General features: G+C 43.4%; 1 protein-coding gene across 3 annotated transcripts in view; it reads left to right on the top strand.

The window, feature by feature from the left end:
- LYRM4 (LYR motif containing 4) overlaps positions 1-14,799 on the top strand; it is a 163,909-nt gene that overhangs the window by 113,144 nt on the left and 35,966 nt on the right. The window lies entirely within an intron of this gene.

Below are 14,799 nucleotides of genomic sequence, written 5' to 3' on the forward strand. Positions count from 1 at the left end.
TTTCTTTGCAGAAACTGAGAAGCTCATTAAAAAATTCACATGGATTTACGAAGGACAAAGGATAGCCAAGGAATTCTTAAAGAAGAAAGCTAGAATACTTCCATTATTGTATATAAAACCTATTCAAGGGGATGGCTCAGTTGGTTAAGCATCTGCCTTTGGCTCAGGTCATGATCCCAGGGTCCTGGGATGGAGCCCCACATCATGGCTCCCTGCTCAGCCCCACATCATTGTGCTTCTTCCTCCTACTCTGCTCCTCCCTCTACCTCTCCCTCTGCTTTTGCTCTCTCTCGCTGCCCCCACCTATCAAATAAATAAATAAATAAAATATTTTTTAAAAAAATAACCTATTCAAAAGCTTTGGTAAGGGATCCCTGGGTGGCGCAGCGGTTTGGCGCCTGCCTTTGGCCCAGGGTGCGATCCTGGAGACCCAGGATCAAATCCCACGTCGGGCTCCCGGTGCATGGAGCCTGCTTCTCCCTCTGCCTCTCTCTCTCTCTCTCTCTGTGTGACTATCATAAATAAATAAAAATTTAAAAAAAAAAAAAAAAGCTTTGGTAATAACTAAGATTGTGTTATTGGTGCTAGGCTAACTGATCAATGGAAAAAATACAGTCCAGAAAGAGACCCACTTATATATTGTCACCTGATTTATGGCACAGATGACTCAGCATGCAGTGGAAAAGGGTTATTAGCCTTTTCAATAAATGCTGTTCAGCCAATTGGATAGCTCTTTGGAGAGAAAAGAATCTTGACCTCTTCCTCATTTTATGCATAAAAGCGGATTCTAGATTTAAGTGGGAAAAGTATGTGTGTGTATAAAAATTTAGAGGAAAACAAAAGAAAACTACTTTATTACCTTGCAGTATACAAAGATTTCTTAAACAGGACACAAGAAGTGTGACCCATAAAAGAAAAAAATGAATACATTGAGCCAGGTTAAAATTGTGATGGCCAGGGTACCATTATTAAGAGAATAAAAAAGAATGCATGAAAATGTCTGAAAAAAAGATCCACAACCAGTATATTTTTTAAACTCCTACAAATCATTTTTTTTTAAAGAATGAAACCAGCTTTTAAAAAATGGGTAAAAAATATGAACATTCACAAAAGGTGATATTCAGATGGCCAATTAACATGGGGGTGAGGGTGGGGGGTTCTTTGTGTCTTTTTCCTTTTCTCCTTACTTATAATAAGAGAATATGTATGTCATGTACATACCCAGCTACTTTTTTACTGCTAACACTCTAAAATAGTATGCCTATGAAACATCAATAATATTTGTAATTACACTAAAACGTGATGTCCTTTAAATATTACTGTTTTAGGTTCATGATGTTTTGATGCCATGGACATATAAACATGTGAAATCTAAAGGATGCAACAGCAGGAAACACCAGATGGTTTCACACATACTTATAACCCTAAAAAAAATTAGCTTTTCCATTACCATGAAATGTGAGCAAACAGATCTCCCCTGCTGCCTGCTTCACCCCCGTCGTCCTCCCTCCTTCCTCTCTCTCTCTCCCTCTCTCTCTCTCTCTCTCTCTCTCTCTCACACACACACACACACACACACACACACACACACACACACAATCCAATCTTTGAGCTATGGACATCTCCCCCTGACCCAGAGCCACATCAAGCTCACTACTGCTGGTCACTCCTATCACCTTTAGGGAGATAAAGAAGGGACATCTAAGTGGCAGGGTTAGAAGATGATGCAGAAGCCTGTTGTATTCTCTGCTTGGAAGCTGTTCAAAGCTAAAGATTTAATGTGTGTGGGGGGGTGTTTTGTGTTTTTTGTTTTTTTTAGGTGAATGAAATAGGTGTGAACTTGACCAAGTTAAACCATTCTCTTCCCATACATATTAATTAGAATCACCTGGAGGGCTCTGAAAGCTTGCTGATACCTGGGTTCTGGTTGCAGTCTGGACCTTAGGAGTTCTAAAAGCTCCCCAGGTGATTCTCATGTACTGATAAGGTCATGACCCCTGCTGGTGCTTGAGTCAGGGCACAGTTAAAACTGAAATACCACCTTGATTGCCCCAAAGAGCAACCCTGTTAGACTGCATCATTTGTGTTCTGGCTTGACTGGGGAGGAGGGATACCTCTTCTTTTTCAGAGTTCTCCAGGGATTATGAGTTCTGAGGGTGCCTAACAGGAAGTGGGGAAACTGTCTTTTCAAGAATATGCTCAGATTTTCCACAGATTGCCCTCCCTTCCTAATTACCCCATGAGCACCTCACTGAAGATAATGTGTGCGCTGTGCTAGCTCAGCAGACAAGAAAGGCCTAGATTGCTGCTATATCCGGCCTTCCTCCCCCTTTCCTTCTCCTCGGCCCCACCACGCTGATTAAGAATTCATGATTGTAACTCAAGTATTTCAGTACCGTGAAAGCACAAAGCCCTGGCAGCTCCTTCCAAAGAGAAACATGGTGGTAGTGGCTGTTTAAAATTTTATTTCTTAAATGCCATTGTGAATACAGATCTACTGTGATGAAAATACATCACTAGAATTTTTACATAATTCATACAGCCTTTTGTAACTGCTTTCTTCCATGATTAATATCTTATTTACTTTCCTCTTCAGTAACCAAAAATAATTGATGCACTATATTTTAATATTTTGTATTTGTACTGCTTTAATTGATTTCATAAGTTATTACAAAGGCTGACCGCAAAGGTTATTTTGTGCTCATCTGATAATCTATTTAAGGTTGTGTTGGGGGTGGGGGGCAGCTGCTTATATAAAGCAATTCAAAGAAATGCAATAGAAAAGTCTACATAAAGGTAAATAAAAGAAAACTTTTAAAGGTAAATCCTACTAATTTATTATTTAGCTAATAGTTTTTTTCATATCTTGTATTTCTTCTCTTCCTTTACCCATCCATGTCTTCTGCCAACCAAAGGGCAAATAGATAAAATTTTAATCTACAACCCCTAATCCGATTCTTATTCCTAACATAGTTTTTCATTCACTAGATCAGAATATTGTTATGTAATAAAAGATCTAAAGTTGTATATCATGAACCATAATTTGGAATATTTTCGTTACTCAGTAATTCAGCAATTTCTTCTAGTTTTATACATGTCATATATATTATCCCATGCAGAATTTTCAGTAATTTTCAGCATTTTCAGTAATTTGGCCAGGACCAGTAGTATTATATTTTTCATTCAAGAAAAGGAAAGCCAAAATTCAGAGAAGTTAGACTGACTTCCCGTATTATGAATACAGGATGTAATGATTACTGGAATTCCATTTTTCTGATCTAAATCCTTTGCTTCCTATTTATTTGGGGCACATTTTCATCTCTGTTAATTTATGGCCCCTTGACTTGGAGGTAGAAGAAGGAAGGGAAAAAGGGAAGGAATCCATCTGCTGGTCAGTGATTGCCACTGACCTCAGGCATGGAGCAGGGTGCCGCTCACACCTGACTTGGCTGAGAACCACACCCCTACAAAGTCAGCATCTTGGCCTCCATTTTTCAGTTGAACATGGAGATTCAAGGAGCCTACACACCAGTCCAAGAGGGTAGACCCAGATCAGTCAGGTGCTGAAAAGCTTAGTTTGCTCCTTCTCCAGGAGCTCAGATCCAGTTGGAAGGGAGGGGGAATTACACACACAAGCAGACACACATGAAATGAAATACCATTTACCGTTCAGCGTTGCAGGAAGAATAGTCATTCCGCTAAAGTGTTCCACAAAAACAAAAGATCACTTCTGAACGGATGCTCAGCAGAACCCCTTCTTCATAGAAAAGAGCAGCCATGGCTGAAATTTAAGAAAGAGGATTTCAGGGGGCGCCTGGGTGGCTCAGTCATCAGTTAAGCATCTGACTCTTGATTTCAGCTCAGGTCATGATCTCAGGATCCTGAGATGGTGAGGCCTCAGCTTGGCAGGGAGTCTGCTTGAGATTCTCTCTCTCTCTCTCTCTGCTTCTGCTTCCCCCACTCCCACATGTGCCCCCTCACTAAAGCGCCCTCGCTAGCTCACTCGCTGTCTCTCTCTCTCTCAAAAAAAGCAGGGGAGGAGGCAGGATATGGGCAGGCAAAAAAAAGAACATTCCAGGAAAAGATGATGGCTTAGAAGGAGAAAGCCAAAGAGAAGGGGGAAATGAGGATGTGGGGAAATAGATGAGCAACAGGAAAAGCAGATTCCAAGACTTTACACACATGCTGAATAAGCATGGCTAGGTTAACATATTCCCAATGTCAAGTATTACGATAAATGCTTTATAAAGGCAGTATCAAGAACTTCTGAACTGAGGCGGTCCCACAAAGCTTCACAGCATAAGTGTGATGGAGGTGGATAAAAGGAATGAATTTTAAGCCAACTTCTTGAACAAAATGTCATGATGGGAAGACCCGAAGACCTAAGATATAATTGCCAGTTAGAGACCTGGAGGACAGCTTTGCTTTAAGAGAGACCTTGAGGTGGGTTAGTATGCAGCAAAGAACTGCATAGTGTTTTAGCTCACATGCAGCCTTCACTGAGTTCTTTGTTATGAATACAATATATAAAATATAATAAAATAATAAATAATTTTTATCCTGTATCTTACATGATCTCTCTTGACTTTCAGCCATGTGGTAACCTATCTCTCTTGAAAACTATCTTCCCCTGGTTTTGGAAATGCCCCTACTTCCCTGGCTTCTCTTGCACCATTATGCAGCCCCTTAGTCCCCTCTGGGGGCTCCTTTCTTCAACCATTTCCTTGTCTCCCTGCATTACCATGGTCTGCCCTCTGCCCACCCCACTCACCTTCATCTCTTTGGGGACGACCTGAGTGGCGGTGACACCTGACCCATACATCTCTCCAGACCACACACTGACCTGCCTTCCTACTTGACATTTCACCCAGAGTGAGTGGCACCTGCTGTCAGCCTTGCCCTCTCCAGCGCAACTCTTGCCAGGACCCAGATCTGATCCTGTCCCTCCCCATTTAAAACTCCTGTGACTCTCCCATGTGGTGGCATTAGAACTTGTGATCCCCACTTGCCAGTGTGGCCCAGAGGAGTGTCACGTTGTGAACCTGCCTACACAATGAGGGTACCTGCCTCCATTCCACTATAATTATGGACATTTTAAAAATTCCCACTCAAACAGATGGTCATGATGCCTCTAGAAATCTTTGCTTCTTCTGGATTTGACCCTCTTCCAACCTAGCAAAGGCAATGGCAGTGATTATTTAGATTTCCTACCAAGGGGCATAACCTCAAGAGCTGTAGACCAGAGGAGAGGACCCTCCTTGGAGCCAGTTTGTCTCACTCTGTGGCAAGTGCTTTGGAAAATAATGTTGTTATTAAAGCTGGCCTGTGACTTTATGTTCAGGGCCAATTTTCATAGCCAAGAGTACCGGCCAGAGGTTTTCCTGCCCGTTTTTGCTTATGCTTGATATACTTTGAAATACTGATGAAGTTCCTCCTATTCTATATAAATACGTAGGTATATAAGTCTGTACGTATATAAATAAATCTGTGAATACACATGTATACACATAGAAAACGTGAGCGTGCATGCATGCATACATGCGTAAACACAATCACATCCACACACATACACCCCCGCATACACACATATATATAGAACTTTTGAGGGATGGGGACCATTTTTCTTCCTTCTTTCCCTTCTCTCTGATTCTGTCCCAGTAGTCAGCAGAGCAGGGTGTGTGCCGTGGTGGCGTTGCCCTGGAGTTTAGTGCTGACACTCTTTCCTCTGACACCACGGAGGGCATCAGGGGCTGCTGACTGAGCCCGAGCCCCCTCTGCTCTCACTGCAGCCTCTGCTCACAGGCCTGATGGAAATCCAGCTCATGTTACAGCGCTCAGGCTCCAGTACTGTTATAATTGAGAGCTACATTCAATTTTAAGCAAGAACAAACTAAATCTGCCTTCTGCAGAAAAGTAGGAACAGCCTCCTGTGGTATTTCCTTAAATGGATTAATATGTTGATCTGGGGGAAATCGGGAGCCATCCTTCATGTTTTCATTATTAAGCCAGGTGAAATGAAAAACCAAATCTCACTGCTAAATGCCACCTCTGGGAATTTTGCTGTGTTATCTCTATTTTAAAGCAACCTGCAGGATTTCTCCTTTAGTTAAAACATAATGTCGTAAATATAAAATTTCAGTACTCCTTTCTTTTTTTTAACTTTAGACACCATGTAGTTGCTTTCCATTTGCAGAGCTCATACCAGGAACGTTTTGTAATGTTAGCTGGCTGTGAACATCTGATCACGTGAGGAGCGGCTGCTGTGTATCTACCTTCGCGTATTAGAGAAATTGCAGCCCGAGCCTGGTAATAAAGTACTAATTATCAGAGTACTGCATCATAGTCCATAGCAGACACCTGCGTCTTTATTCACTTAAATGTTTGTTTTTAAGTGAAAGTATCAATCATAAAATAAAAGGTAGGCATGAAATAGTAACTTCGGCCATTGTAGATTATTCTTGGTGATTTAGGGTAAAATACTTCTCCGTGTTGTGGGCTTTCACTCAGTATCTGTTTATAAATGAGCAAATATCCTTATGATTTTCAGAAGAATACTTTCTCTGTTTTTTAAGATTCAGAAACCCTGAACTTGAACTTGCCGTTCTGTGCTGCTTGTCTGAGTTCAAGGAGACAGTTCTGGAAGAAAGACTGAGCATTGCTTTACTATTACTCACAAGGCAAAGTTCAAAATGCTGGAAGGGTGTTTCTTCTTTTTCTTTCAAGAAGATGAAATTAGGCTGCAGGGGGAGATTAGGGTCTTGTGATACTACTGTGATGTTTGTTGTGATTTGAAACCCATAGAGGTTTGCAAGAGCTGCAGGGCTACTTCTGGGAAGTCAGGACTGCCTTGCAGCAGTCAAGATTTCTCTCCCTAAGGGGACCCAGACTATCTCCTTGTGTTAGGCTTTTTCTGTTTGCACAGAACAGGCAATAGGAGGTTCAGAAGTTCAGGTTGCCCAGAACAGACCTGAGATGGGCGTTTATTCTAGTAACACCTGGAGAAATGGGGCAGGTCAGGAAAGATCCCCAGCAGTTCACCCCTCCTGTCTCATCAAGACTGGAGGTCCTTCAAGAAGCAGTGGCAGCTCTCAAAGTTCACCTTTCCCCTCGCCTTGCCGCCCCTCTTTGCTTCCCCACCCTCCACCCCTGCTACTTATTCATTCTGCTACCGGCAGGCTGGCTGACTCTGTTTGAAACAATTGCTTCAACTCTTTCAGTTTGGAGCATCCCCACCTGCCCTGGGCAGAGTTCCTGTGGTCTGGGCAGAAACCTGTGGTCCACACACCTCTGCCACTCTGCAGAGAAGGGACCATGAGGCTTGGCTCATTTCATCTTGAGTTTAGGCTGGGTCTCTGCTACATGATCTTCCTCTTCAGAGCTAGCAACGTAGCTTTGTTGTCTTGGATTTGATACAGGATTATTCATTTCTTACCTTTGCCTCCTGCTTTGGCAAACACTCTAGAAGACAGATGATACAGTCCTACTGGAGAATTCGCTATTGAATGCCCGGGATTATAAATATGTTTGGTTACCTCTGGAGAAATCCGTGTGAAATGAGAATGTCTGGTTTGTCCTGCCTGCCTCCAAAGATCTCTCAAGACTTTTCTCTCTGTCCTTTTTTTTTTTCTTAGACATATACACCAACCAATATTTATTTCACAGGGAGCAAGTGTGACACTTTGGAACACACACACACACAAATTGTAACGTACAGTAATGTGTGTGTGTGTGTGTGTGTGTGTGTAGTGTGTGAACAGAAGCTGTAGCATACCAAAAATCTCTGTTTTGTTTAATGCTTTAGACTTTTCCAAGTGCTCTCCCATTTGTTATCATTTTAATCTTCAAAGTAACTAGGAGAGGCTATTATCCACCTTCTGCTGCAGAGAAAACAGGCCCATCACAACAGAAAGAGCCAGTATTAGAATCCCAGTTTCTCGATAGGCTTCACAACATCTTGATACAAAAGTGCATGATAATTAAATGGTATGTGTGATCTGTGTATGCATGGCTCACCTTGTCCCGTCCCACCAAGCACATGTACACACAGCTGTTGAGACTCAGTTATTGAAAAATGATAGAATTCATCGACATTAATAATTTCCATTCTGTATGTGATCTTGGTAGCTGAGAAGTTAACTATTAGCCTGGTGAAGTCGGAGTCTGGAAGCCTGTCCTGTGGTGGTGTTAGCTGTCAGTCTAATAGTAGGCAGTACAGGCAAGTGATTCTGTACAGAAAGGAATCAGTTCTCCATATCACTCTTCTTTCCATGTCTGTCCATTCAACCAACCATCCTGTTGGAGTGATACCATTTGTAAAAAGTCCCAGACCTGGGGTAAAGGGACCTGATTTCTGATGCGCCTGATACTAAGTAGAAAATTTGGGTTAAGTTACTGTACACGTGTTAATTTGATTTTTTTTAATCTGCAAATGAGGTGTCAGGATTTTGTTTTCTGATGTCTCATCTGTGTGCAGCACAGTCTTAGGTCCTGCACACTAGCATCTACTACTTTAGCCCCCTTTGTAACCTCCTCCCCAACCCACTCCAGGGCTAAGAGGCTGGGAAGGGCTGTCACTGAGATATTAAAAATCTCCCTCAGATAGGCCCCTTGCCGGGTATTGTACAGAATTCACTCTGCTGTTTAATTCCACTGAATTACACTTTTTTATGTTAACTTAATAGGCTAATATTTTTTGAACTTGTAAGATTGAATGTATGGAATGAAATCAATATTTCTGATAATTACTTGATGGGGGTGGGCAGGTTCAGAAGAAAGTCATTTAAAACTCCCAGACTAATATTGACAAAAATTATTGGCTTAAAGATATAGAATATCTCATTTATAGGGAGCCTTTTCTTGGTTTATTTTATAACTTAGGTAAAAATTGTAGCCACAGCGTTTATGATAACATTTAACAAGTCATTTTCTTTTTTTCTTTTCTTTTTTTTTTTTTTTTTTAATTCATAAGAGACACAGAGAGAGAGGCAGAGACCCAGGCAGAGGGAGAAGCAGGCTCCATGCAGGGAGCCCGATGTGGGACTCGATCCCGGGATTCCAGGATCAGGCCCTGGGCCAAAGGTGGCGCTAAACCGCTGAGCCACCCGGGATGCCCAAGAACCAGTATTTTAGAATCAGAGCATTCTGTGTATCCCTGTATAGGGTGTTCTCAGGCTTTATTCCTGCTAATTTAGCATTTATGTGGGCTTACTACTTCTAAGGGATAAGCAGTTTTCTCATGTGGAGTTATCAGAATCTTTCTTTTGTATCTTTCAGTATTCCCAGAATATGTGATCATTCTGTTCAAGTGGTCATGGATGACTCTAGAGATAGCAGTAATTCCTTACCTTTGTTGAGTACCATTAATAGTGGTTCCCAGTTATGGCTAGACATCAAAATAGATTGTTTTAAGATCACACAGATGATTTTGGTGAGCCTCCCTCTTGAGAACCACGGATTTGCCAAGAGTGTCAGGTTATAATTCACATGATTTTATGTCACTTTCACTCATCATGAAAAAGATAATGCAAGTGTTATTGATGACCCCCACATTTACAGAGAAAGAAACCGGGACTCTCAGGTTAAGTGAGCTGCCCAAGGTAGCAGGTAGGGTGCCTGCAGGAGGTGGACAGCCAGGGGAAGGAGGGCCAGCGAGAAGGTACAAGTCAGAGGGAGGAAGCTGGACCCTACCCCCACCTCCCTGTTTACTTCCACCATCCATGCCTTCTGACGGCACATTCTTACCAGAGGTACATTGAGAGATACCTTTTTTAGATTAGAAGGATGAAAGATTACTAAAAGCCAGCTCTGTTTCCTTATTTAATCTACTATGTCATGGCAGCACAGAGATACACAGATGTGTTGTCAGATTACAAGTCGTTTATCTCCTGTAGATGTTTCCCCAAGTAGCATAACTTATATGGGTGGTAAGATTTTCCTGAGAATGCTTTTGGCACCACACACCTGCCAGCAACATCTCACTGGTCTAGGAAGCAACATGGTGGAGCAAGAAGCATAAGCTGAGAGTTGGCCACTGTTTACTTGTGTGCTAACCAGCGGCAAGACATTTAACTTCTCTGGCTTATGGGATTCCTGCATCTATAAAATGAAAGTGAACGAGTGATGTATTTCTGAGGTCCTTTCCAGTTCTCTTACTCAATGATGCCAGTGACTCATGTTGGCAAGAATATAATCCTACTGTAATTCATCATTAAGTCTGTGTGTATCACCTTCTGTGTCTAGGGGGTTATGCTAGATGCTGTGGAGAACCCAACAAGGAGTTCCCACAAAGTTCCCACAAAGACTGCCCTCCTGCAACGTACCATCCAGCCAGGGAGACAAAAATGCATCACGGATCATTCTCCCAGAAAGTGAAAGGAAATATATCAGTTGAGAAAGCCATAATTTATTAAGCCTCTCTATGTGCCCTAGGGACTCTCTTCTAGGTATATAAGGTATGTAAATACCTTATATGCATTTAACTTAATTATCACAATAACCCTGCGAGGTAGATATTATTGTCCCATTTTGTAGATAAGGGAGCAAACATTCAGAGAACAAGTAACCTGCCTCGAGTTGTGCAGCTAGGATGTTGAACCACGATTCAGAAACCAGCCCTTCTGATTTCAGAGCTTAGGCTTTCTGATAAAATGCTAGAAGGATCAATAGTTGGATACTTTTAGGGGCAGGATAAGCCCTTTCTGATAGAGGAGCCATTTGCTCAAGGACTTAAAAATGGGGGAATTGGCACATGTGAGCTGGAAGTCTATTTCCAGCAAGGACACGGGAGGGAGAAAGCCATGCGCAGGTAGGAAGCCCCGCTGCCCTCTGCCCTGTGAGCAACACCTATGAAGGACTGGCGGCAGAGCAGGAGGGGGAAGGCAGCTGGCAAAGACAGATCCGAGAGCTACTGCAAAGGCATTCGGGGGCTACTCCAGCTTCGGATGAGAGGTCACATCCAGCTATGCCCCGTGAGTACTCACGTGGACGGCAACGAGATCGTAGTCCGCTGGCCTGGCTGGGGAGCCGTGCAAGAATGCAGGGCCGAGCTGGCGGCCTGAGATTGAAGGTCAGAAGTGGGGAAGGGAAAGGAGGCACTGGAGCATTCTGTGGCCTTCTCAAGAAGATGCTGTCATTGGGAAACACACCCGAGAGGCACGGACTGGGGAGGCGTGATGAGGACCCTGACTCCAGTGAGCCCGAGACGCGCACGACTTCTTCAGCTGTAGCTCCAGAACCTAAGAAAGCGGCCAGAGCCAGAGCACACAGGATCACGCTTTTGCAGGGGAACTGCAGGCTGAGAGTCCGTGCAGGCTGGCGGCTCCTGTTTACAAAGCGCGTGCACAGTTGGTATCCCGGGTGCTTGTTGTGCTGGCTGAAGAGAGCCACAGCGAAAGAATAGCCATGCTGATAGCTAGGAGTTATTAACTGCCTGCTGTATACCAGGCACTGTGCTCAGCGTTGTGCGTACTTCAGTCCTCGCATCCCTTTGAGGGGAGCTCATTTTTTGTAGCAAGGAGCTAAGACAGGGGTAAATACGTTAACCAACTAGTGAATGGCAAAGCTGAGGTTAGGGCCCAGGTCCAATGGCCTTTAGGTCCCCAGCCTTGGTTAAACAGAGAAAAGGAAAAGAGGTGCTATGACTGAGGAAAATCTGATTCCTCAGAAAAAGAAGGAATTGCAAGAAGGGCAGAAGCACAACCTATTGCTGTTGAGCAGTTTGCCGCTGGATGCTCGGAGAGTCAGGGTGGGGACTGGAGTGACTTTGCACTGACCAGGGCTGGTTCACCACCATTGACATCCACCTGCCTCCCACAAAGCTTGCACACTGAGCTCATAACTGATGGCGCTAGGATTTTCCATACTCAGTGAAACAGATGGGCAGCAGCACCTTCCTGCCTCTCGCTACCCCGTATCCGTGCAGCCTGGAAGAAGGGGGAATGTCTGAAAGTCAGCAGGACCTCAGAGAGCCCAGAGGCCTGCTGCTGCTGTGCTCAGCTGCTTCTCTACATCAACGGTTGATGTGTAACCTTTGCCCTTCGTTACATTCATCCTATGTGATTTTTAAGTGATGATCTTTTTCCTGCCAGAGTAACAAACTTAGTACGATGACACGCCAGTAGGATGACATATCCTGCAATGACTTACATGCTGTGTGTGTGTGGGCATGCGTGCACACGTCTGATTGTAAATGGAACAGTGTAGCTGATGCTTACATTTCTAAATATTTATATTTAATTTCAGGGGAGGGGATCCCTGGGTGGCTCAGCGGTTTAGCACCTGACATTGGCTCAGGGCGTGGTCCTGGAGTCCCAGGATCGAGTCCCACGTCGTGCTCCCTGCGTGGAGCCTGCTTCTCCCTCTGCCTATGTTTCTGCCTCTCTCTCTCTCTCTCTGTGTGTGTGTGTGTGTGTCTCATGAATAAATTAAAAAAATAAAATCTTTAAAAAAAATTTCAGGGGAACATTGGCTCCAAGTTTTCCACTTTCCCATAGTTTTGTTATTCTGGTCATGGCTCTGCAGAGGCGGCTTCTCTGAAGCTCTCTGACCATTCAGCTAAATTTATTTTCAGATATAAGAAACTCAGATATACATTTTTTTCTGAGGCATACTAAGATTTTAAGTCTACTTTTCCCACCAACCTTAGTATATAGCTAATTATCCTGAGATATTTAATAAATCCGGCTGCTGATGGTCACTTTGCAGTTACTGGTTTTTTCCACCCTGCCCCCACAAAGAACACTTGGAGACTGTCTGGAGGAGCAGTAAGGACCAAGCAGCAGTTTGAGCTGTGACTTTCCAGGCAGGCTTGGCTCCCAGCTCTGTGACATGCTGTATGATCTTGATTGAACCCTCCACCACCATCCTGGCCTCTACTTCAGAGTCTGAGATAATGAACCATCCTTGATACCTGTGTCCTCGAAACCTAGGAGAATTTTTTTAAAGATTATTCTATTTGAGAGAGAGAGAGAGCAGAAGCAAAGCCAGAGAGAGCATAAGAGGAGAGTGAAGGGGTGGGTAGAGCGAGGGGGAGAAGCAGACTCCCCACTAAGCAAGGAGCACAGTGGGACTCGATCCCAGGACCCTGGGATCATGACCTGAGCCAAAGGTAGACACTTAACTGACCGAGCCACCCAGGTACCTTGAGACCTGGGAGAATTAATGAGCTAAAGACCATAAAATACAAGAGAGTCTTGGATTGAAGACCCCTCAGAGGAAGACCTCCTGTTGCAGCGCTTCTCCGTTGGCAGGCTTTCCCTCATGGCGTTTTCCTGTCAGATCCTCATCTTATCATTATCCTCATTTTATACGTACCTATGGTATTATTCAGCATCACCACAATAGTACCTAGTTCACTTATGGTTTTTGAAAACCTGAAAGTATCACACATTGTAATGAAGTTTCACTGAATTATAATGATCATTCAGGACTATACATCCAAAGCTTAAATTGGCTAAATTTTACTCACCCAGTCATTTATCTGAAACGTGGTGTCATCCTACAATCCTAAAAAAATGTAATAACGAATACAAAATCTCAAGCTTAAAGGACAGTTTTGTAATATCAAACAAGCATTGTGTCATAAAATGAAATTTTGGTAAAAGAACTATTCTAGATAAATCAGAAATGAAACTTGAGTTCGGAAAGAAATCCAAAACTTATAATTGTACATTTGGAAGTACCTTAGAAATGACAAAGAAGGAGCACCTGGGTGGCTTAGTGGTTTAAGTGTCTGCCTTGGGCTCAGGGCATGATCTCAGGGTCCTGGGATGGAGCCTCACATCATGTTCCCTGCTCAATGGAGAGCCTGTTTCTCCCTCTCCTTCTGCTCTCCTCCCTGCTTGCGCGTGTGCATTCTCTCTCTCTCTCTCTCTCTCTCTCTCAAATAAATAAGTAAATAAATTTAAAAAAAAGAAATGAAATAAATAAATAAATAAATAAATAAGACAAAAATCTTCCCATGAAGATTCCCCTATAAATATATGATAGGTTTAATTAGCAGTTATTTCATTATGTATCTTTACTATAAATGGAAAATGATTCCAAATAAGAGGCTGTCATTTTCAATAATTGTTGTTGGCATGGTTTTAGAAAAATTGCCTTCTTGGTTGCTGTAGTGTTGTCTGTGTGTGTGTGTGTGTTTCCATCTCTTCACTGAGCAAAAGTAATCTATCAACTAACCTGAAAATTTTTCTTTCATTAAAAAAAATCTCTTTATCCTGACTAATCCAGTTTTCCCACTTTTGCATCCATGTTTTGTACTTGAGAACATCCAGAAGGCACGGTGGCTTATTCAGGGCCACAATTCAAATGGTCACACAGATCCAGACTCAAGTTCGGAGTCTAACTCTCTCGGCCCATAGCCCAGCACTGTTTCACTGCTGGTGTCTGAGAGCCTGGGGCTTGTCGAGGCCTTCTCTTCTTCGTGGTTTCATGTTTTCAATAAACACCTGCTCAATACAGGCCAAGGCACGGTGGGCTAACTAACAGCGGGGTCCAGTCCCTGCTCCCCGGAGGACAGACAGCAAACAAATAAGCACAGGGGTGAACCTATCACAAGCCAAATTAAGTTCTGGTAAGGAGGGCGACAGCCCTGAGAGGGTGACCAGGGACACCTGTCAAGGATGCCTTCTCGGAGCGAGTGACCCTTGATTTGGGTTGGCGACAGGAAGAGGTGCGTGAGGGGAGGATGGAGAAGAGCAGGTGCCCTGAGGGGGCAGGAAGACAGGGATTGTTGCAATTAGACTCCACGTCCGTGAAAAGCCCCTTGGCCCAGCTTCCCCACCACAAGCCGCAGCGTCC

The sequence above is a fragment of the Vulpes lagopus genome, chromosome 10, assembly GCF_018345385.1.
Source record: "Vulpes lagopus strain Blue_001 chromosome 10, ASM1834538v1, whole genome shotgun sequence".
NCBI lineage: Eukaryota > Metazoa > Chordata > Mammalia > Carnivora > Canidae > Vulpes > Vulpes lagopus.